Genomic DNA, 25,844 nt, shown 5'->3' with positions numbered 1-25,844 from the left:
TGCCCTCCCATGTGCCCTGCAGACACGGACCTGTTGCGTTGCCTGTCGACATCCTCGCACACTGTCCCCAGTGTTTCCATGCTGGCTGGTGGTATTGTTGGCAGTTGCCACAGGGACAGTGTTGGAGGCAGCGGTAGTGATGTTGGAGGTGGCTCCCGCATTGGTCATTGTTGCTGGGGTCAACGTTGTTGTTGCTGTTGTGGGAGTCGAGATGGTGGTGGGGACAGTAAGGCCCTGAGACTGATCTTGCACAGGCAAGCCTGAGGGGCCAGGTTGCTCCACTTCGTCTTAGAAACTGAAAGAATCAGCATCTGAGAGGTCACCTTCCTGGGAGGGGAGACTGGATCAGCTTGTTGGTCACAGTTTTGCCTGGTGTTGATAGTGAATCACCTGTTAAACCAAGGTTATATTTTCAGCATATTCAGTACACAGCACAACTTTGATGTTCATGTTTTGTACATTTCATTCGAGATGACAAGACTTTTTACATTTGCATTACTTGGCATTCATAACAGTTTTTCAGCAGTCTTGCATGATTTTTAGGTACATGCATTGCTCGTTATCAATGTGAAATGGCGTAAGCAACCATTTCATGTGTAGGGATATTGTATTGTCAGCTACATGTCCTCAGGTAGCAACTTGTTGCTCATCCACTTCAGTTTCTGCAAGGATATTTGTGACTTTTCATTGAGTATCTGTTTACTGTGCCACCATTCATGCTTTATGTTGGGGCAACTGTTGCGGTTGTGTTGCAAAATGGAAGTGGTGCAGGGTGCGGTGCCCTCATGACATGGTGCAGGCAGCAGCATGGTGACGATTGTCAAGACGGTGTCAGTGAGAATAAAGCTTACAGTGCGGGGTGAGGCGGTGCGGAGTGCAGTGCCCACAGGAAGCCATGCTAGCAACGGCTCGGAGACAATCACCCAGATGGCATTGGTGAGACCATGGATGCGGTCTGAATTGCGACGGGGCCTTCTGCAGTGCCTTCACGACACAAAAACCTGCAACAGACTCTGTGACAGAGTTGGCTACTCCTTTCTTCTGTGGCAACTGAAACCAGTGGTTCCAGAGATGGGGCCTAGAAGGATGGTTAGTTCTTTGCTGTTCCTGAGACCTCTTGAGCAGGGGGCAAGCTCCACTTCAAGCCCTTGGAGACACTTCACAAGCAGGATACACAAACAGTCCTCTCCTTGGCAGAAAACAACCACTGTAGGCCAACCTCAGACAGCACATAGAAAAGGGGCAGTACTTCTTCTCAAGCTTTTCCCAGCTCTTCTCCTTGACAGAGGTTCCTCTTGAATTTCAAAAGTGGTCTACAAGTCTGAGGTCTTGGCCCAAGTTTTTATAGCACAATTCCTTTGTTCTCTGTTGGCAGAGAAGTTCTTTGCCCAGCCAAAACCAGCTTTGTCCTCTCTGGTGCAGCTTCCTGGCAGGAGGTGGAGACAACAATGTCCAAAGCAGACCAGGCCCATTTACGTGTGAAATAAACCTTCTCCCCTACTTTGATTGCAGCCCAGGTCTATTGAGCTCAGCCTTGACTCACCCTGGAAAGGCAAGACACATCTCAACCCCCCAAGTGGCTGTCTGAATGGAATGCACATCCCCTGCCCCTGTCACTCCAGAGGCACACTGGATGGCTAAGCAAGAACATACCTACTATCTAAAAGTGTTATTTTCAAACACAGAATGTTAAGATCATCCTTACTAAACAAAATGCATCTTTATATTCTGAATTCAGGCATACTAAACTGTATCTTTTTATCTGGTCCTAATGAGAAGTTATATGTATAAAATGTAATAAATAAACTCCCATTCTATCCCATGGGACAGATAGCATTTCAATAGTGAAAAGAGAAGTTGGCAGTATTTCACTATCAGGGCATGCCACACACATCAGGGCATGTCTTACCTTTCAGATACACTGCACCCTCGCCACATGGGTACCTTGGGCCTACCTTAGGGGTGACTCACATGTAAGAAAAGGGAAGGTTAGGGCACCCACTTGCCAGGTCGACATCGCAGTACCAGACTGCACACAGACACTGCAGTGGCAGGTCTGAACCTCTTTTGAAAGGCTACTTGTGTGGGTTGCACAATCAGTGCTACAGGCCCACTGGCAGCATTTGATTTACAGGCCCTGGGCACATACCGTGCACTGTACTAGGGACTTAGGGCCAGATGTAGGTAGGCATTTACCGGTCGGTAACGGCCGAATTCGGCCGTTACCGACCGGTAAATGCAATTTGAGATGTAGGGCCCTGTATTTTACAGACTCGGTAAATTTACCGATAGGTAAATTTACCGATTATGTAAAATACCGAGTCGGTATTTTTACGGAATAGGGAAAATTGATATGTAGGTGGGACTCTTCTGAGTCCCACAAGCATTAAAAAATCTGTATTTTACCATCAAATACTATTTGATGGTAAAATACCGATTCTGGTGTGCTTGCACATGTGTGCATGCACACCTATGCCATATGACAGGCAGACCTGCCCTTAGGGCAGGTATGCCTGCCACATGGCACCCGAGCCTCTTTTGGGGGTGCCAGAGGGTGTCAAAGTGACACCCCCTGCACCCTTGTGTCAATCGGTATTTACCGATGCGGTAAATACCGACCGGTAAATGCCCAATCATTCCTATGGGCTTCAAAGCCCATAGGAATGCATGGGCATTTACCGGTCGGTATTTACCGCATCGGTAAATACCGATTGTTTCCGAATCGGTAAATGCACATCTGTATTTACCTACATCTCGGTACTTTTATTTTACCACTTCTTAAATACCGAGTCGGTATGATGCGGTATTTAAGAGGTGGTAAAATAAAATTTACCTACATCTGGCCCTTAGTGGTAAGTCAAATAAGCCAATCATGGAAACACCAATCCATGTACACAATTTACTGGGAAAGCATATGCATTTTAGCACTGATTAGCAGTGGTAATGCTGCAGAGTCATAAAGCCAACAAACTCAGGGTCAAAAACAGGAGGCCCACAAGCAAAAAGTCTGGGGATAAACCCGCTGGAGAAGCCAGGTCTAACAATGTACATTTATTTACTTTTATAATTGATGTTTACTGTGCCGGCTGACAGACAGAAGGGCCTGAGGTTGGCATGCAAAGTATTTAAATAGTTTTATTTAAAACAATGTTGCTGTTTGTGTTTACAAATACCATATTGATTTTGAAGGGATATTTCTTAGGATGTACAAATGTACATGTAATATATTTTTATATAACTGTTTTCTACTGTACTGACAGGTAAAATATCCCGATAGTGGCATGCAAAATATTTTTTTTTTTAAAGTAAAAAGTGTTTATTTTTGAACAATTTTACCTAGGCTGCTTATACATATAATGTTTTTGTTGTTTCTTTCTAAAATAAATTAAATATTTGTAATGGATATGTCTTATATTTTAAGCAATACATATTAGTCTCATTTCATAATGTATTTTTATTTAGGATTTTATAGGGTACTGATGGGCCTAAGAGCTTCAGGGTGATATAGAAGTATTTAAAGTACAATATGTATTTCATATTATGTTTTGTATCATTTTGCAGACTTCCTAAAAATTAAATGTTTGTTTTGAATGGATATTTCTTATACGTGTAGCTATTTAATATGCCATGAAGATTACTGGGCAATCAAAAATGAGTAGCTGATTCAGAAAAGGAAATGGCCAGCCTGCATTACTAGCAGGAAGAAAATTACAAGTGTGTTTCTTTGTGGACATTTAAATATTTCAGAAAGTCCAAAATTAAATTTATAGATGTTTACTAGGTGAGGTAATATTATTAAAATTAACATTGTATCCCTGTGCTTTCCTATGAAACAATCAACCTTGCTACATTGAAAATAGCTTTGAATCTCTACTTTCTATTTCAGGATTCCCCAAAGTCGGTCCTGAAGTGCTAGAAAGATCCATTCCAGATTTTTTGTAATCTATTATTTAGATAAAAGTAGGTATCCTAAAATCTGGCATAGAACCGGCCCTCCAGTACCGACTTTGGAGGACCCTTCTCTATATGAACATAGTTGACTTAGACTGTTGCACCTAGCCCTTTTTGAAGGGTTATCCCCAAACGTTTTTTCTTCTTCCTCCTATTTGTCTGACCTTTTTGTTGACTTTAGTACTATGGGCACTCTACCACTGCTACTCAGTACTAATGTGCATGCACTCTCTCCTTTCAACATGTAATGATTGGTTTACACCTGTTTGACATATTTAATGTACATGTAAGTCCCCCGTAAATTAGTATACTATATACCCAGGGTCTGTCAATTAAAAGCTTCTAATGGGCTTGTAGTACTGTTTGCACCACCCACAGAAGTAGCCATTCAAACCTGTCTCAGTTCTGCCACTGCAGGGCCTGCTTGTGCACTTTACTGCAACATTGACTTGGCAATTAAAACTGCTTGCCATGCTTTAAACTACGAGCAGTGTATGGAAAAGGTAGGACATGTGCCCTTATTGTCTGGCATGTCCTGGTAGAAACAAACAACCCATTTTCATTCTCACTACTGTGAGGGCTACTCCTCTTATAGGCTAGCATTGGGAATTCCCTTGTATATGTTTAAGTGGTAATTCCTGATCTGAAAGAAGTAACGTTGCCAAGTTTGGTATGTTTAGAATGGTAGTGATGAATCATGCTTACTGGTGCAGCTGGGTGTTTTACTGCTATTTTAGAAAGGGCACTTGAAGGAAATGGGCATTTTTTTTCTCTGCTTATAATTCTATATGCTTTGCTGTCTGACTCCAATCCACATCTGGGCCTTATTGACAGCTACACTTTGTGCATACTTTCCAGACAACCATCAGACTTGAAGAGTTGGTTGTAACAGGGTTGCATCAGCATTCATCTGCAAACTGATGGTCTTCCTGGGCTGGGAGAGAGTTAGGCTGTTTCCTGGCCTCACTAAAAGGGCTGATATATCCCCTACTGTACGTCCAGAGCCAGGGCTAGGCTTGAAAGGTGGTGTTGTGCACTTATAAGGTTTTTTTTTAAGTCACCTCTACATCAAAAACATTTGGTTTATGGGATAAGGGGCTCTGACCCTATCATTTGGGAGAGCTTTTGGAACTGAGACGGAATTTCTGTCTGAGGGATTGCTGTGATGCACAAAGGCTCCTCTGGGCTGCTCTTCTGCTGTTGCCCTGCTGTCTGCTGCTTGCTGGGTGACCTAAATGACTCACTGGGTTGCTTTTCTGTTTATTTTCCTGCTGCCAGCTACTTCATGACTTTGTTCTGCCAAGAAGTTACACGGTTACCAGGAGTAGCTGCCCTTATCTGCCTTTATATGCTGGACTGCCTGCTCCTCGGTGCCCCCAAGTGTTCTCCAGATACAGGTGTGCTAACCCCTCCCAGCTCAATTAAGGATCTCTGAAGAATACCAGGGCAGCGCTGCTTTTGGTGTAATGAACAGCAGGTGTTTTCAGCATTTACAGCAACAACACATGTTCCAGTGCTTGGTGAGCTCTTTGTTATTTCTAACAGTGACTGGAGAGCCGAGTACAAGTGTAGCATGCTTCGTTTTCATCTGTCCTTTACCACAAAGAAGCACATAGAAGGCACTTTGTTGTGCATTCCTGGACAGATCAGCATGTGTGAAGCGCTGTTGGCAGTGAAGTCTTTTGCTGTGGCCCATACATCTCCCCAGTTGGGGAGAACATGACGTATACCCACTGATGGTGACACATTGTTTTTAGGCATCATTCCCCTGTCAGCAAGGATTGCCATTTTCTGGCTGTCCCACCCCCCCCCCTTCCATGGGGAAGCCACTCTAATAGAGTCCAAAACTGGGGTGTGAAACCCGTCTCAGCAGGCCTCCCTTGCACACAGAACTGTGGACTACGGCTGATGAAGAAGGTGCCGATGCCAAAGCCATAGATGAGGAGCCTCAGCACAACACCAGAGGAACATCTTGACTTCACTTGGTGGGCCATCCAGTTGAGGTGTTGGCACCTGTTTGACCTGAGCAGGTTCACATTTCCATTGACCTGAGCGGGCCCGCTGTTTACATTATGCTGGGCAGTCATGCTGTACCCTTGACAATTGGGTCAGAAGGGCCCCCTGGTAGCTTCTGGTTTTCTTGGTGTCTCCCACATTCTTGAGCTTTGGGGCACCAATTTGTACTTCCCTGGTACTCTTCCATGAGTAGCCTAGACAGAGGTTCGCGGTTTTGGCTGATTACCATACCAAGTTCAGTAGAAGCACAAGTGGGGTGTGATCTAGGTGCTTCTGGTGATTTGGCATATAACTTACAGACTCTGAGTACACTTTGGACATCATATACTAAGGACTTCCAGATAAGTGAAATATGCCAATTAGGGGTAGTCCAAATTTATCATGTTGAAAGTAAGAGCACAAACCCTTTAAAACTCCTATGTACGGTAAAGATAACAGAGTTTTATAGCCAGTTAAAAACAGGGTTCAGCAAAAAGGCAAACAAATCTGGGGTGTCCTTTTAAAAAATGTCCAGCTCCTACAAGGTTGCTTAAAAATAAGTCACATATTTTAAAAACTTCAACGACAGTTGTAACGGTCCCATGGGTCAATGCCTACTCCCACCAAAGTTGACACTTTCCCCATTGCAAATCTGTTACTACCTCAACTTGAGAGTTGGTTACAGGTCAATGGCTTGTGACCAAAATTACAGTCACAAATCATCAATACATATGGTACCAATACACAGTTTAGAAAGGAAGACCAAAACACATCTATTTAAAGTTATGAGTCGGTAAAAAATTATATTTTCAGTTTAAAAGATGATACATGTGTACCGACTTGTAAATGGGTTCAACTAAATATGAAAAGGGGTTTTGCAGTCACAAGCCCCGTGATTTTGTGAAATGCACTCTTTGTGACTACAAAATCCCTTGAATCACCTCGCCGTTTATAATTTAGATGACTAATCTTCTATAAACATATGCATTCTAGATTACAGATAGCTTCTGTGGAGGTCCTCGAATTGCATGGATTTCATGTATGTATTTATGGGCACTATCTTTGCAAGCTTGCATGTCAGACCATTCTTATTCGCTGAGTTAATTTTTGAGTCTATAGATTAGCATTCTCTGAGATTTGTGGTTGCATAGAGAATCATACATGTACATATGTATATTTCCGTGTCCAGCCTCTGTTACGGCTTTAACCTCCTTCCCCCCCTTGTCCCTTTGTTGTTTCCGTCCCTTTCACCCCCGATGTCCCCTCTCTGCTCCCGTCCCCCTTGCCTGCCCTCATTTGCATACATTACGTCAATGGCATGTTTCCTCGCGATATGACAGTTGAAGGAACGGTTTACATGACAGTTGCAGCTGTCATTGATTGAGCTGGTGATCGGGCCCTCCACCCGGTGTGTTGTGTTACTTGAAATAAAGAGACACTTAAAAGAATACCTGGTGTCATCTTTACAAATGTGGCGACGAGGACGACACGCCGGTGAACCCACCACTTAAGAATTTCTAGGAATTCATCTTGAAGCGTTGTGTTTTCACACACGAAGTATATGAGTTGAGGAAAAGGAGGTGCCTTCGTAATTCCAGCAATATTGAAATTTGAGTGAGTTACTTACTAAGTCCCTTGAACATTAAGCTAATTGAATTTGACCAGTAAAATTCAGTATTAACCTTGGGCGTTCTCGTTATTTGAAATTTTGAAGAAAAGTAAGACCCAAGTTGACTGGACTGGAACCTATGTGAGTTCAAGAGGTGAACACGTTAAGCTAATTTGAGGATATATATGAGTGAAGCAAAGAACAAGTGTTCTCAGTTCCGCAGGTATGAAGTTAATGTGAATCGGCGATCTGACAGTTTCTGAGGTGAAATTCTCTTCAGATTTCCGTTGAACAGGTGTGTGAAGTTTTAACCTCAACACGTACTTTTAAGCAGGCGTTATGACGCGCTGCCACCAAGTGGTCTTTGTGGATTGTTAAACCACTCGTGATTATTCAGTTATTGGGGTGAAGACTGTGGACAGCTGAATTAAAATATATTTAGAACGAAAGTGCGGGGGCATATCGGAGTTAAGAAGACTGAGCAAATCGTTGAATAAGGGTTTGAAGTTTATCCAGTGACATTTTATTAAGAATTGGTAGCTGGAAGCATCGACAGGAGCGCTATAATTTAATTTTAAGGCACTGTAAAAACGTGTGACAAGAAAACCGGATGAAAAGGAAGTGAGACGGCTTGTCACGAAGCGGTGAAATGACAACTGAAACAAATAATTAAAGAACTAGCAGGAAGCATGAGCAGAAGTGCACAATAATAATTTTAAGGTACTCTTCTTTAAAGCATCTAAATCGTAACTGAGCAGGGAACAAGAATACAAGTCAGTGTTTTTTTTTTTAATAAAAAATAAAAATCGGAAATGCGCTAAAGGCTGACGAACGGTACCGAGAAGCTTGAAATGTAAGTAGCTTCACATTTATAACTAATGACATATAAGAAAAACATTGTAAAAGTGATAGAAAACTAAGGTAAAGGGAAAAGGCTTAAAACTCACTTCGATTGTAAATCGTGTGAGGAAATACTTGAAGGGAGCCTTGTGAGGAGGATGAGAACTGCGCAACGGCGCGTGTGACGTCATCGTGCTGGGCGCCATCTTAAGTGAATTACTCGGAAAATTAAAGAAACACGCACAGAATCTATTGCGTGCAACGCGAGTTGCGGAGTACATCAGAGGAAGTGACAAGGAAAATAAACCAGTATCCTTTTAAAAGTAAACACGGAAATCCGTGTATAGTGTCTGAAGTTAATCATTTAGGAAAGAAAAGAAACACACACAGAATCTATAGCGTGCAACGTGTTAACAGTGGAAGTTACTGAGAATATAAGTCTGTATCCTTTTATAAGTAAACACTAAAAACTGCGTATTGTATGTGAAAGAATTTCAAAATTAATAAGGGAAGCGACATCGTTTTTAGTTGCGCATCCTTTCTGTTTAAAGCTGAATTTGCATCTTCACGTGAGAAATTCTGAGCAAAGATAAAAACGTGCATCCAAGGTGCTATTCCCGCACAAGAGAAGCTGTAGGGGAAGTTCACGTTGTTGAAACATAGGAGACTCTAACAGTAAGAAACAGACATACAGTGGAATATAGGGTGAAACTTATAGTGCAAATAAAATGGATGTAAACAAAATGTACAATTTACCGCCACCAGAGTTGTTTATGGAAGAAGAAGGTGCAAATAAAGTAGAATGGAGTGAGTGGAAGGTATATTTCGAAAATTATATATCAATATTCGAGGAAGAGATAGAACCATTGAAACCTGAGGAAAAGACTGAAATATTATTACTCAGTTTAGGAGCTGGTGGACGTAAAGTGTATGATAGAATGGAAAAGATAATCTACAAGAGAACTGACCAAAACGTATTTGAGAACACCATGAATGTGCTTGATGAACATTATAAGCAAGTGACATTGGTTGAAGCACAAAGGTATGAAGTGTTCATGGATGTAAAGGATCATAAAGTGAAGGGTTACAAGTGTAAAATAAACCCACAATTTACCATCATCATGGGTGGAGTAGAAGTGGAAATTATCGCAGATTCAGGGTCACAGTATACTGTTGTAAGCAAGACTATGTGGAGTAAAAAATTAGCTAGAATACAGGGAAACGAATTAAATGTGGCCAACATATCCCTGAAAACGTATACAGGGGAGGACATTAAATTAATAGGGTACAAAGTGCTGGATTTATGTTACAAGGAGAAAAGCACTAGGAGTGCTATATACGTTTCAGATAATGAAATCTCCATGCTTGGATGGAAAGACCAAAGGAAATTGAGAATATCTCTAGGTCAAAAATGTAAGGAACACCAAGGTGAACTAGCGCTTAACCATAGCATACAAAAGGCAAAGTATGAATTGGTGAATGCAAGAACGCCACCATTCAAAAACGTGGTTGTCAAGGAGGGAGCTGCTAGGAGGAAGAAATGGGAAAAAGAAGCAGCTGAGAACAAAGTTTATAAGAAACAAGAGGCTTACCATGTATTGATGGATGAAATGAATTCAAGCAAGGGGTACGAGAGAAAGGTCAGTGAAGGAAAAATAAAAATAAATGGTGAATATGAGAAAAAAAGAAAACAATATGTTACACAACCCAATGATGGTGAGTTGGAAAGAAAATGTAAGAGTAGCCTTTTAAATTTCAAGGCGGATCGGCAAAGAACTGCATTCGCAGGACTCGAGACTAACACAAGAAATGAGTATGTGGATTGCATTGCAAAGGAAAGGGAAGATGGTCTAAGTTGCGTTGCGTCGAAGAACAAAGGAAAATATTTAAAATGGTTAAATTGTGATAAACTGGTGAGTGAGAACAGGGAGGCACAAGAACTCTTACAATGTCCTCAATATAAAGTTGTATCAGGGAAGAAGAGTGTGCTCGACGAATACCGAAGGAAACATGAGTCATGCGGTCAGGTAGACCCAACGGAGTTGTCCGGCGGAAGTCACTTGATGGAACGGGAGGACGGACTGTTCACTGCTGAGGTTTGTACTAAGGGAGTGGAACGGTTAAAAATGAAATTTAATAGTAGCTTTGAAAACGATCAATACCAAGGAAATGAGGCGAAAAGTTGGTCAAGACCTGACACTGAAGATGACATTGGAATGGAGACCTGTTGTATTAAGGGGCATGGACGCAGTGTGGAGGAGAATGAAGTAGCACACATATCAGTGCAACACTCACACCGTGATAATCCCCTAGGTGCTTACTGGGTGCGTAATGGCGTTGCAGGAGAGGATGTGTTCCGGGGATCAGAAGTCTCAGCAACATCCACTAGTGAACATCGTTCATCCAAGTTGGAGGATGGACTGGTCATTGCTTTGACCCTTGCGGAACAGATGAACCTCTTATTCTACAATACCACCAGTGATTCCAGTGCTGATAGTAACTAGGGGTTTTATTAGACTCCGCTAAAGTCGATTTTTGAAAAGTAATACTCACCAATTCGTACATGGGCCTTTCCATGGTCAGATTTGTTTGTTACTTTGAGTTTATATGATTATACATTTGTTGTTTCATCTCTGTTTTCTTCCTTCCCTTAGGAAGGAGATGTGTTACGGCTTTAACCTCCTTCCCCCCCTTGTCCCTTTGTTGTTTCCGTCCCTTTCACCCCCGATGTCCCCTCTCTGCTCCCGTCCCCCTTGCCTGCCCTCATTTGCATACATTACGTCAATGGCATGTTTCCTCGCCATATGACAGTTGAAGGAACGGTTTACGTGACAGTTGCAGCTGTCATTGATTGAGCTGGTGATCGGGCCCTCCACCCGGTGTGTTGTGTTACTTGAAATAAAGAGACACCTAAAAGAATACCTGGTGTCATCTTTACAGCCTCTTCCCCATTTATACTACCTTGGTTTATATCATGTGATGATTGTTTCATTTGAAAACAGGGACACATTCTTATATCAGCTTTATTTTTGCTGGGTTATAAAGGTGATGTCTTATGCACTAGGTAGCAGGTATCACATACCCTGCAATTGGTTCTTTCTTCAGGTAATTTATCATTGTTTTTGCAGGACCCTCAGGGTTTCCTCCTGGATTTCGCATGCTAGCATTTAGAGCTTTGCTGCAACATTTTAATTTTCAAAGCCATTAAGCCCCCTTGTATTAGGGGGCACATTTAAAGTTGTGATTACTTCCGTCTGAGACTTTCCAGCACATAACAATATAGATACATGTATGTCTAAGATAATAAAGACTAATCCAAACTTTCGTCTGTATACGTTGAAAGATAGAGAGAAATCATATCAAGAGTAGCATTGTTTAAATGATTAATAATCCCATCATGATAGTAACAATTTAATCCTGAACGCTATTGAGTCCCGATGCCTCTACTGTCCTAATAATGTAATTTGTCGGGGGCGTGGCTTGGCGCCCGAGGGTGATGGCGGCGTCTGAGTGAGGCTCCGCTGCGGCTCCAGGAGACTCTTTGGTTGGAGACCGTCTCTTCCTGTTTCAGAATGATGCTACTTCACCGGAACACTTCCAGATGACCCTGCGACGCTTGGAAGTACTTTTCATGTCTGCAAGACGAAGCATTTAGCTGCAGTGAGTTTTTGCGGACCCGCTGATGTTGCAGCCGCCATTTTGCGCCTTTATGTCCGTATGCCAGCTGACGCATCCTCTTCTCCTCACTGACACACGGACTCACTCTTTCGCCGAGACAATCCCAGATGACTTCACGACGTTTGAAGACCTTGCTCGTGTCTCACAGAGGGAGCATCTCGACACAGTGAGTTTTCAGCGGGTCCGCTGCTAACGTGGCCGCCATTTTGTGTCAGTTGGCACATTTTCTTCCTTCCTAATTCTCCTCAGGCGGAAGCCGGGATTACGACTGCACAAGCTATTTTAAAATTTGAGTGTCACTGTTTACTTTGTATTTTAATTCGTACCTGTCCACCACCCTGCACTCTATTCAGGTGCTCCTTCACGCTCCTGATAAACCCGTGCAGCGGATTTTAGCGCTGCTGCGGGACCAACTACAAACACCTCTGCCGCCATTCCTGGCGAGCACACAGGCCACGTCCCTTTCGAGAGGCCACACCCCCCGCCGTCACTATTTAAGGACGCTGATCACAAGCGCCACTTAAAAAGATAATTCTCCTGAGGCGGAAGCCGGGAGTACGACTGCACGAGCTATTTTAAAATTTGAGTGTCACTGTTTACTTTGTATTTTAATTCGTACCTGTCCTCCACCCTGCACTCTATTCAGGTGCTCCTCCACGCTCCTGACAAACCCGCACAGCGGATTTTAGCACTGCTGCGGGACTAACTACAAACACCTCTGCCGCCATTCCCGGCGAGCACACAGGCCACGCCCCTTTCGAGAGGCCACACCCCCCGTCGTCATCTCCCCCCTCGTATAAATTATGTGCATCTACCGGATGCGCAGCGGACGTGCGCAGCGGGCGCGCCTAAGGCAAGCCCATCTGCGCCTGTCCGCGACCGACCGGAGCCCAGGGCCGGACCCCTTGGTTCACCTGCTCCCTCGGACATGACGGGAACTCACAGACAGGGGCCACACTACACTAAACAAGTACTGCTATCTCTATGCCCGGAACTTAAAGAGAGCTGCTGTCACACCTTACAAGCGGACTCTTTACCTCTCATCTGTGAAACCTGCAAATACACCTTCCAACTCCCGAAGAAGGAAAAGCGGACGGCAGCCAAATTAAAAATGCTGCTATTAAACTGCAGATCTATGAAGAAACATAAAATAGAGATACATGATCTACTGACGGAGAGCTGTCCCAATGCTCTGTTTCTTACCGAAACGTGGCTAGACGAAGCTTCGTCGCCGGAAACCCTAGAAGCCACCCCTCCAGGTTACTGCCTACTTAGATTAGACAGACAGAGACAGAGAGGCGGAGGGTTAGCCCCTATTTATAAATCAGACTTAGACTGTACCTCACTGAAGGCTACGCTATCTAATAGCGAGAGCGGTTTTTTCACAATCAAAGCAGGACCCAAAAACATCATTAACGGACTACTTATATACCGCCCGCCCGGAGGGACAGCACAGTTCGGCGACCAACTCATAGAACTGGTCACCCAGCAGGCACTTTGATACAAAAAATTTCTTATTCTAGGTGACCTCAACCTCCACCTCGATAATACCGAATGTAGGGAGGCACAAGCTGTGGCAGAAGCACTGAAAACTCTAGAGCTTAATCTACAATCTAAATCCCCCACGCACCAATCAGGCCATCTTCTGGACCCCATCTTTGCTAATTGGGAGGGTGTCAAGGTCTCCTCCCCAATCAGAACTACTTGGTCTGATCACTTTATCATCCTGTTTGAAATAGAAGGTATTCCTGCAGAATCCAGATCTAACAACAACCTACCCCAGAAACGAAGAGACTGGAAAAAATTCAAGCAGGACACATTTAGACTTGCCCTACTTGAAAACGCCCTGCCCCCCAGTAATACCTGACAGGAGGCGTGGAATAGTTACGAAAGATGGGTGTCCAATGCATTAGATACGGTAGCACCTTGGACACGCAAACCGCCCGCAAGACAGACCAAAACTACCCCCTGGTTCTCTGAGGAACTCAAAATAGCCAAAGCTAAATGCAAGAACTTGGAAAGACAATGGAGGAAATGCTATAACCAAGAATGCAAGTCACGCTACAGAACAGAACTAAATAAATATCTCAAACTTGTAAGAGCAGTGAAAGGCGCCCACTTTAAGGGTAGAATAGAATCTGCCGATAACCCCACTAGAGAACTCTTCGCCATCTACAAAGAGCTAACGGTCCCGACCAGACTCGAAGCTCAAGACACCTACTCCAGCGAGCTATGTGACTCCATAGCTGATCATTTTGTTGGCAAGGTCGACAAAATTTATGCCACTTTCACAGACGACACTGATCCTTCTAGCAAATATATGGAAGTCAGAAACAACTCCACCGCCAAACCCCGTCTGACATATTTTAAAGTACCGGAGAGACAGGAACTGTTGAATATTGCCAATAGCATACAGTCTGGCTCACCCAATGACGTGTGTCCCCCCAATCGCTGTAAGGAAGTTTTAGAGAGCATGATCGATCAGAACAGCCATATCGCCACTCTCTCTTTCCAAGAATGCCACGTGCTTGATGCATGGAAAATAGCCCGGGTTATCCCTCTGAAAAAGAAACCTAATACCCATATCTCCTAACTCCAAAACCTTCGTCCCATCTCCCTTCTTCCCTTCTGCTCGAAAATAGTGGAAAAAGTGGTCAACGGGCAACTCATGAAATATCAATCGGGGTTTAAGAGCCGGCCACTCGACGGAGTCAGCCGTCCTCTAGTCCACTGAGTGCCTCAGACAGATGGTGGATGAAGGACAGACAGCGATGCTGGTTTTATTAGACCTGAGTGCAGCTTTTGACACCGTACTGCACTCACCGCTGCTGTCTCGCCTCTCTGACATGGGAGTGGAGGGATCCACCCTTGCCTGGATAAAATGTTTCCTAGACAACAGGAGTTTCCAGATGCACTGCCCCCCTTTTAAATCCTCCCCCCGGAAGCTGAGCCATGGGGTTCCACAGGGCTCCAGCCTGAGCCCTACCCTATTCAACCTCTATATGGAACCCCTGGCTCATATAACTGAAGCTTTCGGGGTGGATATTGTCACCTACGCCGACGATACCCAACTGATGATCAAACTTACGCTAGACCACACGGAAGATGCCATCAACTTCTCCAAATGCCTGTCATCAGTGGCAACATGGATGAATAACAACTGTCTGCGTCTGAATGGCGAAAAAACGGAACTTCTAGTTCTTGGTAAATCCCCTAATGCCTGGTCACACATGTGGTGGCCCGAGGAACTGGGCAACTTTCCCACCCCCGTCGACTCTGTCAGAAACCTCGGAGTGATGCTCGACTCGGACCTTTCCTTCAGGTCTCAGGTTAGCAAAATCACAGGCAGGTGTTTCAGCACACTAAAAACCCTCCGCAAAGTCCTTGACCTGCTTCCCATCAACGCCAGAAAAACACTTGTCCATGCTTTAGTCACACCCCACCTTGACTACGGCAATGTCCTGCTCCTAGGTTTAAGTAAAAAAGGCCTGCACCAACTGCAGTGCGTACAAAACGCTGCTGCCTGCCTGGTACTTAACCTGCCATGCAGAGCATCTGGGAAGAATGCTCTAGCGAAGCTTCATTGGTTTCCGGTCAAGGAACGCATCAAATTCAAAGCTCTATGCTTTACGCATCGGATCGCCCAGGGCAAAGGCCCAAGCTGCTTGCAAAAACTCCTCACCATTCACCGCCCCACCCGGAATTTGAGGTCATCCGGAGCGATGCTGTTTAATCTCCCTCGCATTCGCAGAGCCAGAATGGGAGGCTGTTCTTTCAGGAACCTGGCTCCAAGACACTGGAATGAACTACCGCTTGACTTACAAATGGAACTATCAGAAACCAGATTCCGTGCTAAACTTAAAACCCACCTGTTCCCAACCATCTAATTTTCCTCTTTTCTCTGACCTCGACTTCGTTTTCTCTAATCCTTCTGCCTCCTGAGTTTTAGCATTAATCCAGCACGGGGACACACTATCTTTAGTGCAGCCAGGTGCTTTAGAAATGGCTTTATTATTATTATTATTATTCCACCGGCGTATGGAGCCCTTTCTATGATGCAGTTTGCTTTTTGCCTGGCCTTCTTTTGCTTTATAAAGACTTTCCCTCGCCATTGTCTCACAGCTCTAGGTAAATCGTTTCCATCATTTGAATGCTGCAGATTACTTGCTGCTTCACCATTGTGACTGTCCTCTCGAGGCACCTCAAGTGTCTTTTCAATATCTCCTCTTCGATGGCCTATGAAGTTTTTGGGTGAGGGAAGCTGTTTTCCTATATATATATATTTTTTTGCTGGCTAGTGCTGCTTTTGACTTGTTGACGACTTTGTGAATTACAACTCTGCTCCTCAACGTCTCACTGCGCTCCTGCCTGGTTGCTATTTGAAACCTGGATGCCTTCTTCATTTTATTAAGGCTTTCCATGCTTGCTTTGTTGCTCTGCCTGTGGCACCTGTTTGATGCCTCTAACAAGTGACTTTCTCCAACGACGCTGGTGATATCTCCCTCATTCAGGGACCCCTCTTCACGTTTGCTATAGCCCTCCTGGTGTCATTACTTATTCCTTTACGCACGTAGCGCATACTGCGTGACTGACATATTCCGATCTTTATTTTGTGGGTAGGCTCAAATCTATGTCGCTTCTACCTCGCACAACAACAAAGACTGCTTTTGTAAAAAATTCCAAGGTCTTCTCTGCCTTTTCTAAACTAGAGGATCCCCTCACCCCGCCTGGTTCAGACATAGCCATTGAATCTTCCCAACCAGCACTGGGGAAAACCAACACCAAAAGACAGAAAAAAGACCCTCCTTCGCCACTCAAACAATCTACACCTGTCTCAATGGAGCTCCTGTTGGAGGAAATAAGATCTTTTTGCCCTTTTTTGGAGGAAATCAGGTCCTTACGTCCCTTTATGGAGGAAACCAACGTCAAGCTTCAAGCTCTTACTAATCACTGGTTACAGATTGAAACGAGAGTCTCTTCAGTTGAACATTCTGTCGCGTCCTTTCAGGAAACCTGCCCCATGGTATCCCACCTGAACTCGCAAGTCTCCACACTCCAGAGGCAGGTGGAAGAGTTGGAAAACAGGAACAGGCGGAACAACCTCCAAATTTATGGCTTGGCAGAAGGACTTGAGGGCTCGGATTCTTTTGCCTTTTTCAAATCTTTTCTTCCTAAATTACTCCGCCTACCAGAAGGTACGAATCTCAACATTCAGCGTGCTCATCGACTGGGTCGCCCATCTAATTCTGCTTCTCCTTCGCAAACACCAAGAGGCGTCATTCTTTACTTTTTGGAGTACACTGATCTTCTGAAGGTTCTCACGGCTGTTAAATCTTCCCCAAAATTAACTTGGTCTGGCTCCTCTTTGTTCTTTGCTCAGGACTATGCAAAAGCAACTGCTAGTCGTCGAAAGGCCTTCCTAAACATGAGAGAAGACCTTCGTTCAATGGGTGCAAGATACGGTCTTTATCATCCTTGTTTGTTCAAAGTCACCTACAATATCAAAACAACTACTTATGAAGATCCAGTACGCCTGCAGAGCTTCATCAACGCGCATAAGACTTCCGCCATGGACTCCTCTGGACCTTCATCATCTTTCCCTGGCTGAGCTGAAGTCTAGCTTGTTCTCATAATGTACTTACATTTGGCTCCCTTTACTTCTCTAAGGAGTCTTATTTTCTTGATTGTTATTTTCTTTAAGTCGCTTTCATGTTGTTTGTTGTTCATGTTTTTGATCTGGCTTACGTTTGTACTTTAATCTCTTGTTCTCCCTCTTCATCTCCTCAGGAATTCTTCCCCGTTTGACGATGTCTCCCTGGCTCCCTGACCAGCTGACCTTGGATGTGTTGCCTTACCCATGTGGTTCCATCCCCCCTCGGATCCTTCTCGTTCTCTCCTTTTGTAGGTATGCTTTTCTTTTGTTTCCTCCTTTTGTCCTGCTTTTTGTTTTGTACCCCCCTCTTATGCTTCATTTTCATTGTTTATGCAAGGATGATGGTTCTCTTTACTCAGATTGTGCTCATTTTTCTGCTTTCTCTCTTTTCACTTTGATCTTTCTTCTCCGATTTCTTTTTCTCATTTCGTTTCCTCTCCCCTCTTCTTACTGTATTCTCTTTGTCTTCTTCTCCATCCTCCTGTTCTCAATTTCTGATAGGTACGTCTCTCCTCTTCTTCCATTATTTCTCATGTTTTTTTTTCTGATTTTGTCTACTGTATTTACCATAGACTACTTTGTACAGTATGTCATTGAACATAGTTTCATGGAATGTTAAGGGTATTAACTCTCCAGTCAAACGTCAAAGAATTTTATCCCACCTGGCCAAATTGAATGTTGACGTGGCATTCCTCCAGGAAACTCATCTTTCCGACATGGAGTCTGCAAAGCTTAAGAGAGGTTGGGTGGGTGAGGCTTTTTACTCACAGGACGATGGAAAGCGCAATGGCGTAGCAATCCTATGCCACAGATCTCTCCCCCTCGTTCTCATTTCTCAAGAGTCGGATACTAATGGCAGATGGACGCATGTCAGACTGTCTCTTAGAGGTGTTCCAATCTCTCTCCTTAATGTCTACGCTCCTACCAATGGTGAACCCCTTTTCTGGGCTGAGCTTTCTCAGCATATTACCCGATTTATGGATGATAATTTCATCCTAGCAGGTGATTGTAATCAACCACTGGATCCTTTTGTTAACAGGCACTCTGATGCCCATTATGTTCCCAACAAATCACATAGAATATTTACTCAATCTATTTCTCAACATAAACTCATCGATTCTTGGCGACTCTGCAATCCGACCTTGCGGGAGTTTACTTTTTATTCTCCCTTTCATTGTTCCCAGTCGCGGATTGACTATATTTTTCTTTCTCACGATATTGCTCAAACCCTTACTATTGCGGAAATTGGTCCTATTTTGTTATCGGATCACGCTCCTGTTTTGATTAGCATTGATGTGCTACCTAAAGTTATTGGACCCAAAAGATGGCGCTTCAATAACACCCTCCTCTTGGATCCCAAATTCACCACTTCCTTTATCGCTTTTTTTGATGAATTTTTCTTGTTCAATGATACCCCCTCTATTCCGGAACATACTATTTGAGATACCTTTAAGGCTGCAGCACCCGACTTTATTATTAGTTATGTGGCAAAAAAGCGCAGGGCTGCCCATAAATCTACTAGGGATCTTTTCTGTGACATTGAGAGATTGGAACACGCCTACTTTACCTCGCATTCGCAAGATAGTCTGACTGCTCTTGTTGCTGCCAAAATGAAATTTAATGAGAAATCCACAGAGGATGCTTCATTGTATTTGTTGAAGTCCAGTGCTAAGTTTTATGGAGGCAGGAACAAGGCTGGGAAAATTGTTGCTAATTACTTGAAGGTCAAGCACAATAAGTTAAATATTGAATCCATTTATGACACCAATTCTAACCTCAAGCACAAAGACGCAGACATCCTCTCTGAATTTTCCCTTTTCTATAACACTCTTTACTCTTCTGAAACTCAACCCTCTTCCCAATCTCTCACACATTTCTTCTCTACCATCCAAAAACCTGAACATTTTCCTCTTGACCTCTCTCACTTGGAGTCTGACATTTCTCAGAAGGAACTACTCGCTGCACTCCAACACCTCAAACCAAATAAAGCTCCTGGACCGGACGGTTTTACCGTTGAATTTTACCTACACTCTTCAAAATTACTTGTCTCAAAACTTCATTCTCTCATAGACACGTTTACTACTCTAGGCAGTTCATCAGGGTCCTTCTCTGATGCGCATATTTGTTTGATACCCAAAGAAAGGAAGGACGCCAAAAACTGTAACAATTATAGGCCTATTTCCCTTGTGAACATTGACTACAAAATCTTCGCTAAGGCGCTGGCGATACAACTGGACCATCTGCTTCCTGACCTCCTAGGTTAGGAACAGTCTGTTTTAAAAAAAGGCTGATTCATCACTGACAACACTAGACTTTTGTTTAACGTTTTATCGAAATCCCCGCGTCTACAGCACCCTCTTGCAGCGATCGCATTAGATGACGAAAAGGCTTTCGATAGGGTCGAATGGTCCTATCTTTTCCACACTCTTGAATGGTTTGGCATTGGTTCCAAATTTATTTCCTTAGTTTCCCTATTGTATTCTCACCCACGCGCAGCGGTTTGTGCGAATGGTCAGGTCTCTTCCTTTTTTGACCTTGATAGAGGTGTTCGCCAAGGCTGCCCCCTATCCTCCTTTCTTTTCAACCTGGCTTTAGAGCCTTTTTTGTCTAAACTCCGTCAGAACCCTAACATTCATGGTTTTCAGACCGCGGATTCCCATGTCAAACTTGCTGCTTATGCAGATGATATCTTACTTTTCATCTCCAACCCTACAGACTCTATTTCCGCTTTCCTGGAGGAAGTGCGGAATTATTCCCTGATATCTGGTTACAAACTTAACAACGATAAATGTGAAATTTTGCCCCTCACGAAGTTCACTTTTAAACCTGATTTCAGCGCTTCCAATTTTTGTTGGAGCCCCTCACATATTAAGTACTTGGGCCTGCACATCACTCCCTCTATCTCAGATACTGTTTCTCTCTGTTTAAACAAATGCATCCAAAAAATATCTGACTTAACGACTAGGTGGCACCCTCTTTACTTGTCCTGGTGGGGTCGTCTCGATACATTTAAGATGATGGTGTCCCCCATAATTATCTACACAATTTCCAATATCCCTGTGTCCATCCCTTCTAAATTTTTCAAGAAAATTATTTCGGTCTTGTCTTCCTTTCTGTGGCATAACAAAAAATCCAGAATGTCCCTTGCCAGACTAATTCGCCCCACTTCAGAAGGTGGAGTTCACTTTCCGGACTTTCCGGCCTATCACAAAGCCTTTTTCTTGCGCCAAGCTTCCTTTTGGTTACAAGACTCCACTTCCCCTTGTCCATTGTGGGTTAAGGTTGAGCGCCTTTTCCTTTCCCCCTTCTCTTTTGCTGAATGCATTAAGCATGGGCGTAAAATCCGTTCCGCTTGCGGATTTTTCGGATTTTCGGTAAATACGCAATCCGCGAACTCTCGCGGATGTAGCGAAAATACGTAAATCCGCGCGCTGCGGATTTTTTGCTTGTGTTCGCACTGCTCGCGGTCCGCGGCGCGGGCAGCAACAATCTCGCACTCGCGAAATTACAAAAATTACAATTGGGGAGGGGTGAAGGAAGTGGCCCAGTCTCCAACTTCCTGTTCCTGTCCAGCAAGCTCCTCCCATTGCTTAGTCCATTTCCTGGCCACTTTGAATTCGATCTTGACTGGGAAGGATTACTTTTTGTGGATGCTGCTGGAGATTTGGTTTTGAGGCCTTTTGGATTACTTTTGGATTCGAAATTTGATTTCACAAGTAAGTTGATAATTTGATGTTGTTTGTTTGTGGTGATTTTTGTGTGTGTTTTTCGACTTTTTGGGGTGGGGTTGGGGGCTGGCTATGTTGGTGGGAGGCCATTTTGAGGCATGGTCCTGCAGGTCCTGGCCATGTGGATGGGGTCAAGCGGCCATTTTGAAGTCAGGCAGTGTGCTTTGTGCCCTAGGCCCACCCAGTCTGCTCTGATTTCTTTCATTATGCCCAGGGGGCCTAGAACTCCCGCGGATTACCCGAAAACCGGATTTTTAAAAAAAATGTTTGCCTGTGTTCGCACTGCTCGCGTCCCGCGCAGCAACAATCTCGCACTCGCGAAATTGTAAAAATTACAATTCTGCACATGAATTGAAAACTACCAGGCTTAGTTATGGGTGCATGCATGATACAACTGTTTTGTTGAATTTTAACATGATTCTGGCCAGGGCATGGATGGCATTGGATTGTGGTGATTTTTGTGTGTTTTACGTCTTTTTGGGGTGGTGTTGGGGGCTTGCTATGTGGGTGGGGGTCATTTTATTGCCTGGTCCCGTGTGGGTGGGGGTCTAGGGGCCATTTTTAAGCCAGTTTGTGTGCTTTGTGCCATAGGCCTGCACCCAGTGTGCTGTGATTTTATCATGCCCAGGGGGCCCAGAATCGGTCTGTTCGCGGATTTTGCTGGTTTTTCGCCACGTTTGCGTCGTGAAGCAACAATCTCGCACTCGCGAAATTGCAAAAATTGCAATTCTGCACCAGAAAACCACCAGCAGGCAGCATAAACCTTCTGAAACTTGATGGATGGCATTGGATTGTGGTGATTTGATTGGTGTTGTGTTTTTTGATTTTTTGGAGTAGGGGTTGGGGGCTGGCTATGTTGGTGGGGGCCATTTTGAGGCATGGTCCTGGCCATGTGGATGGGGGTCAAGCGGCCATTTTGAAGGCAGGCAGTGAGCTTTGTGCCATAGGCCTGCACCCATTTTGCCTTGCTTTCACCCATTGTGCCCAGGGGGAGTCAGTGGTACATGAAACTATAACCCTCTCTGTGTGTGCTCTCTTGGATCAATGTTAAATTCCTGTTTCCCAAAAATTTAGCAATTCTTAATTTTGAAATTTCCATATTGTGTGGTGTGCACGTGTGTATTCATAAATGCCTACTTGCTAACTATTTATTGAAGCGCTACATATGCAACATATATTTACTGATGTTCCTCTGTCTTCGTTTGCTTTTAGGTGCACAAAGTCAATAACTCCGCATCATCGTTGAGCATCAGTGCCAGGAAGAAGTCCTGCTGCAGCCTGCTGTTCCGACATCTGAAGAAGATGGCTCCAAAAAGAGGTGCCCGTAGCTCCTCTTGCAAGAAAGATGTCTCTACTAAGGAGAAGAAGAAGCAAGTGGCACCCCTTACCAAGGAGACTGGTGGCTCGACCACTAAATTTTTGTGGAAAAAACAAAGGCCCACCATGAGTGCTGCACAGGTAGCCTGTTTAGTGGTTCAATCACCAACGACCAGTGATGTTGGCTCATCGCAAGAAAGTAGCCTCACACCATCAACACAGGTTGTAACTCATCTCACAAGTACTATTCAACAACCAAAGCCGCAACAACAACTGAATGGGCTACTAGTACAAGCACAAGTACATGCGCAAGGAGCTGGCCGAGAAGGAGCTGTCCGAGAAGGAGCTGTCGGAGAAGGAGCTGTCCGAGAAGGAGCTGGCCGAGAAGGAGCTGGCCAAGAAGGAGCTGGCCGAGAAGGAGAAGGCCGAGAAGGAGAAGGCCGAGAAGGAGAAGGCCGAGAAGGAGAAGGCCGAGAAGGAGAGGTCCATGGAGAGTTGCAAGTAGAGGTCAGTGAAGAGGCCCATGTAGCGGCGCATGGAGCTGTGCAAGTGCCCACAATGGTTGTTCTTCCAGAAGTAGGGGCACAGGAGGAAATTGACTTTGGAGCCGGGGTATCATGTCAGGAAGACGATGGCACTCCTCCAGATGATTCATTTTCTCCCAACTCCCCAGCAAAGAAAAGATCAAGGAGTGTGTGTAGAAGTTCCTCTTCAAGCCCCGCTCCATCAGATGATCTGGATCTAGATTGGCAACCATCTCCAACGCCTGAGAGGGAGGCACACCATGAGCTGCGAAAGGTATCAAATGTTAAAAGGAAGGGCCCCGGAAAGCTCATACTTATGGATCCGAACGTCGGACTTGATGAAGTGGTGCATTCTGATGTTGTTGAACAGGATGACAGCAATGACCTAGTCATCACACACGTCATTTCAGCCACACCGGCCATGCAGCAGACAGACATTTATACCCTATCCCGACGTCATGCTGAGCGTGACCCTGGCGACGTGGCACTGGTAGCACCACCAACGCAGTCAAGTAGTACAACAAGTTCAACAAAACCTACAGCTCCCATATTTTCTCCCCAGAGGGGGACTCCATCCAGCTCGACTCCCTCAAGTAGGGTTGCTGCAATAATTGCACAACCCAGTAGATGTCTGCAAGGCTCATCCACCACTGCTTCATCTGGCATTGGCAGTATCATCTCGTGCGGCAAAACCAGAAGTTTCCAGTCCCCAGTTTGGAACTTTTTTAGTGTCCATGCAAAGTATGATAACATAGCCGTTTGTTGCATTTGTAAGACTAGAGTTAGCCGTGGTAAGACTGGTACCAACTATGGAACCGGAGGCCAGATAGGTCATCTTAAAAGAAGGCACGCTGTCGAATGGTTTGCGCACCTAGCAAACATCAAGGGAAAGCAATCCCAAAGGGCAAGTGGCCAAAATATACCCATACTAGGTGTTTCATCTGAAGATGACGGGGAGGTAGAAGAAGCGTCAGACATTTGTCCGGTTGCACCCAGTACCCCTGGAAACACCACAGCTTCCGGAACACATAGGAGGCACACTGAGAGTCTGGGAGACACACCAATGCGGAAAATGTCAACACTGAGCAGAAGTGCGTCGAAGAAGGCATCAGCATCATCCAGTAAATTTGTCCAGCGCACCATTACAAACATGTTCTCCTCAGATGCGCAATTTCAACGCACCCACCCAATTGTACGCCTGTATAACACTAAGCTGGCTAAAATGCTAGCGGTGGACCTTCTCCCTTTTTCGTTTGTCGAAGGTGTGGGTTTTCTTGAACTCGTGGCAACACTGGCCCCTAAATGGAAGGTTCCTAGCCGGTTCTATTTTTCCAGGGTTGCTGTTCCAGCACTACATAAAGAGGTGCTTGAGTTGGTTGGGGCAGCTTTGCAGAAGAGTGCTGTTCACACTATACACCTGACAACAGACATGTGGACCAGTTGCCAAGCCCTTGATTACATGTGCATCACTGCACACTGGGTCTCTTTTTCAGGGGTTGCAAAACAGATAAATGCAGGTGGTGACTTGGTCGAGATTTTTAAGGGTGCTCGTAAACATGCAACATTAGCCATGTTTGGCATGGAGAAAACTCATACTGCAGCCAACATTTTGGATGACTTTAACAAAAAGGTCTCGCAATGGCTGCCCCCAAGAAATTGCAAGGTTGGTTATGTTTCTACTGATAATGGCAGCAATGTAGTTAAGGCCATGGAGAACGGTTACTATTTCAGAGTGCCGTGTTTGGCGCACTGTATGAACCTTGTCGTGCAAAAGTTCTTGAAAAAAGAACTTGCAGTCGACAAAATACTGACCATCTGCAGAAGAATATGCACACATTTCAACCATTCTTTTAAGGCCCGGAAGGAGCTGAGGCGCCAGCAAAATGTACGTAGAATGCCAGTGAAAGCACTTATCCAGGAGGTGGCAACACGTTGGAACTCAACCTTCTACATGCTTGAGCGTCTGCATGAGCTGTTTCCAGTAGTCAATGAGTATTTCTACAACCTGGGTGGTGATACAACAGAAATGATGCTAGCGGTGGAGCAATGGCAGCTATTTAAAAGCCTGACAGACATGCTTCGTCCTTTTGAGGTCTTCACGCGTGAAGTCAGCAGGGAGGACTGTTCTTTGAGCAAAGCTATCCCATTGTTGCTGAAGCTCGAGCACCAAGTCAAGGTGGTGTCTTCAGAATTAAAAGATGCTGGAAAGAATGAAGCATATGAGTTGGCGCAGAGATTATTACAACGCCTAGTTAGCAATAAACTGCTTGTAAATATCAAGAAACAACAGCACTACATTTGTGCTACTATTCTGGATCCACGTTACAAAAAGCCATTGTTTGGCAAAGTAATATTTCCTTTTGAAACATCAGATGTTACAGAGTACAAAGATTGGCTAGCTCAGTCAGCCATTCGTTTTGAAAGAGAGCGGAAGGAAACTGTAGGAGAAGACAGTACTACTAGTGAATCAGCAGGCCATCAGGCGTCCCAAAAAACACTTCTGCATCTGTGCCTGTGGCAGAAGTGAGTGACTTTTCCTCTGAGCCGTT

The sequence above is a fragment of the Lissotriton helveticus genome, chromosome 4_1, assembly GCF_964261635.1.
Source record: "Lissotriton helveticus chromosome 4_1, aLisHel1.1, whole genome shotgun sequence".
Classification (NCBI taxonomy): domain Eukaryota; kingdom Metazoa; phylum Chordata; class Amphibia; order Caudata; family Salamandridae; genus Lissotriton; species Lissotriton helveticus.
Note: the sequence above shows the minus strand (reverse complement) of the source record.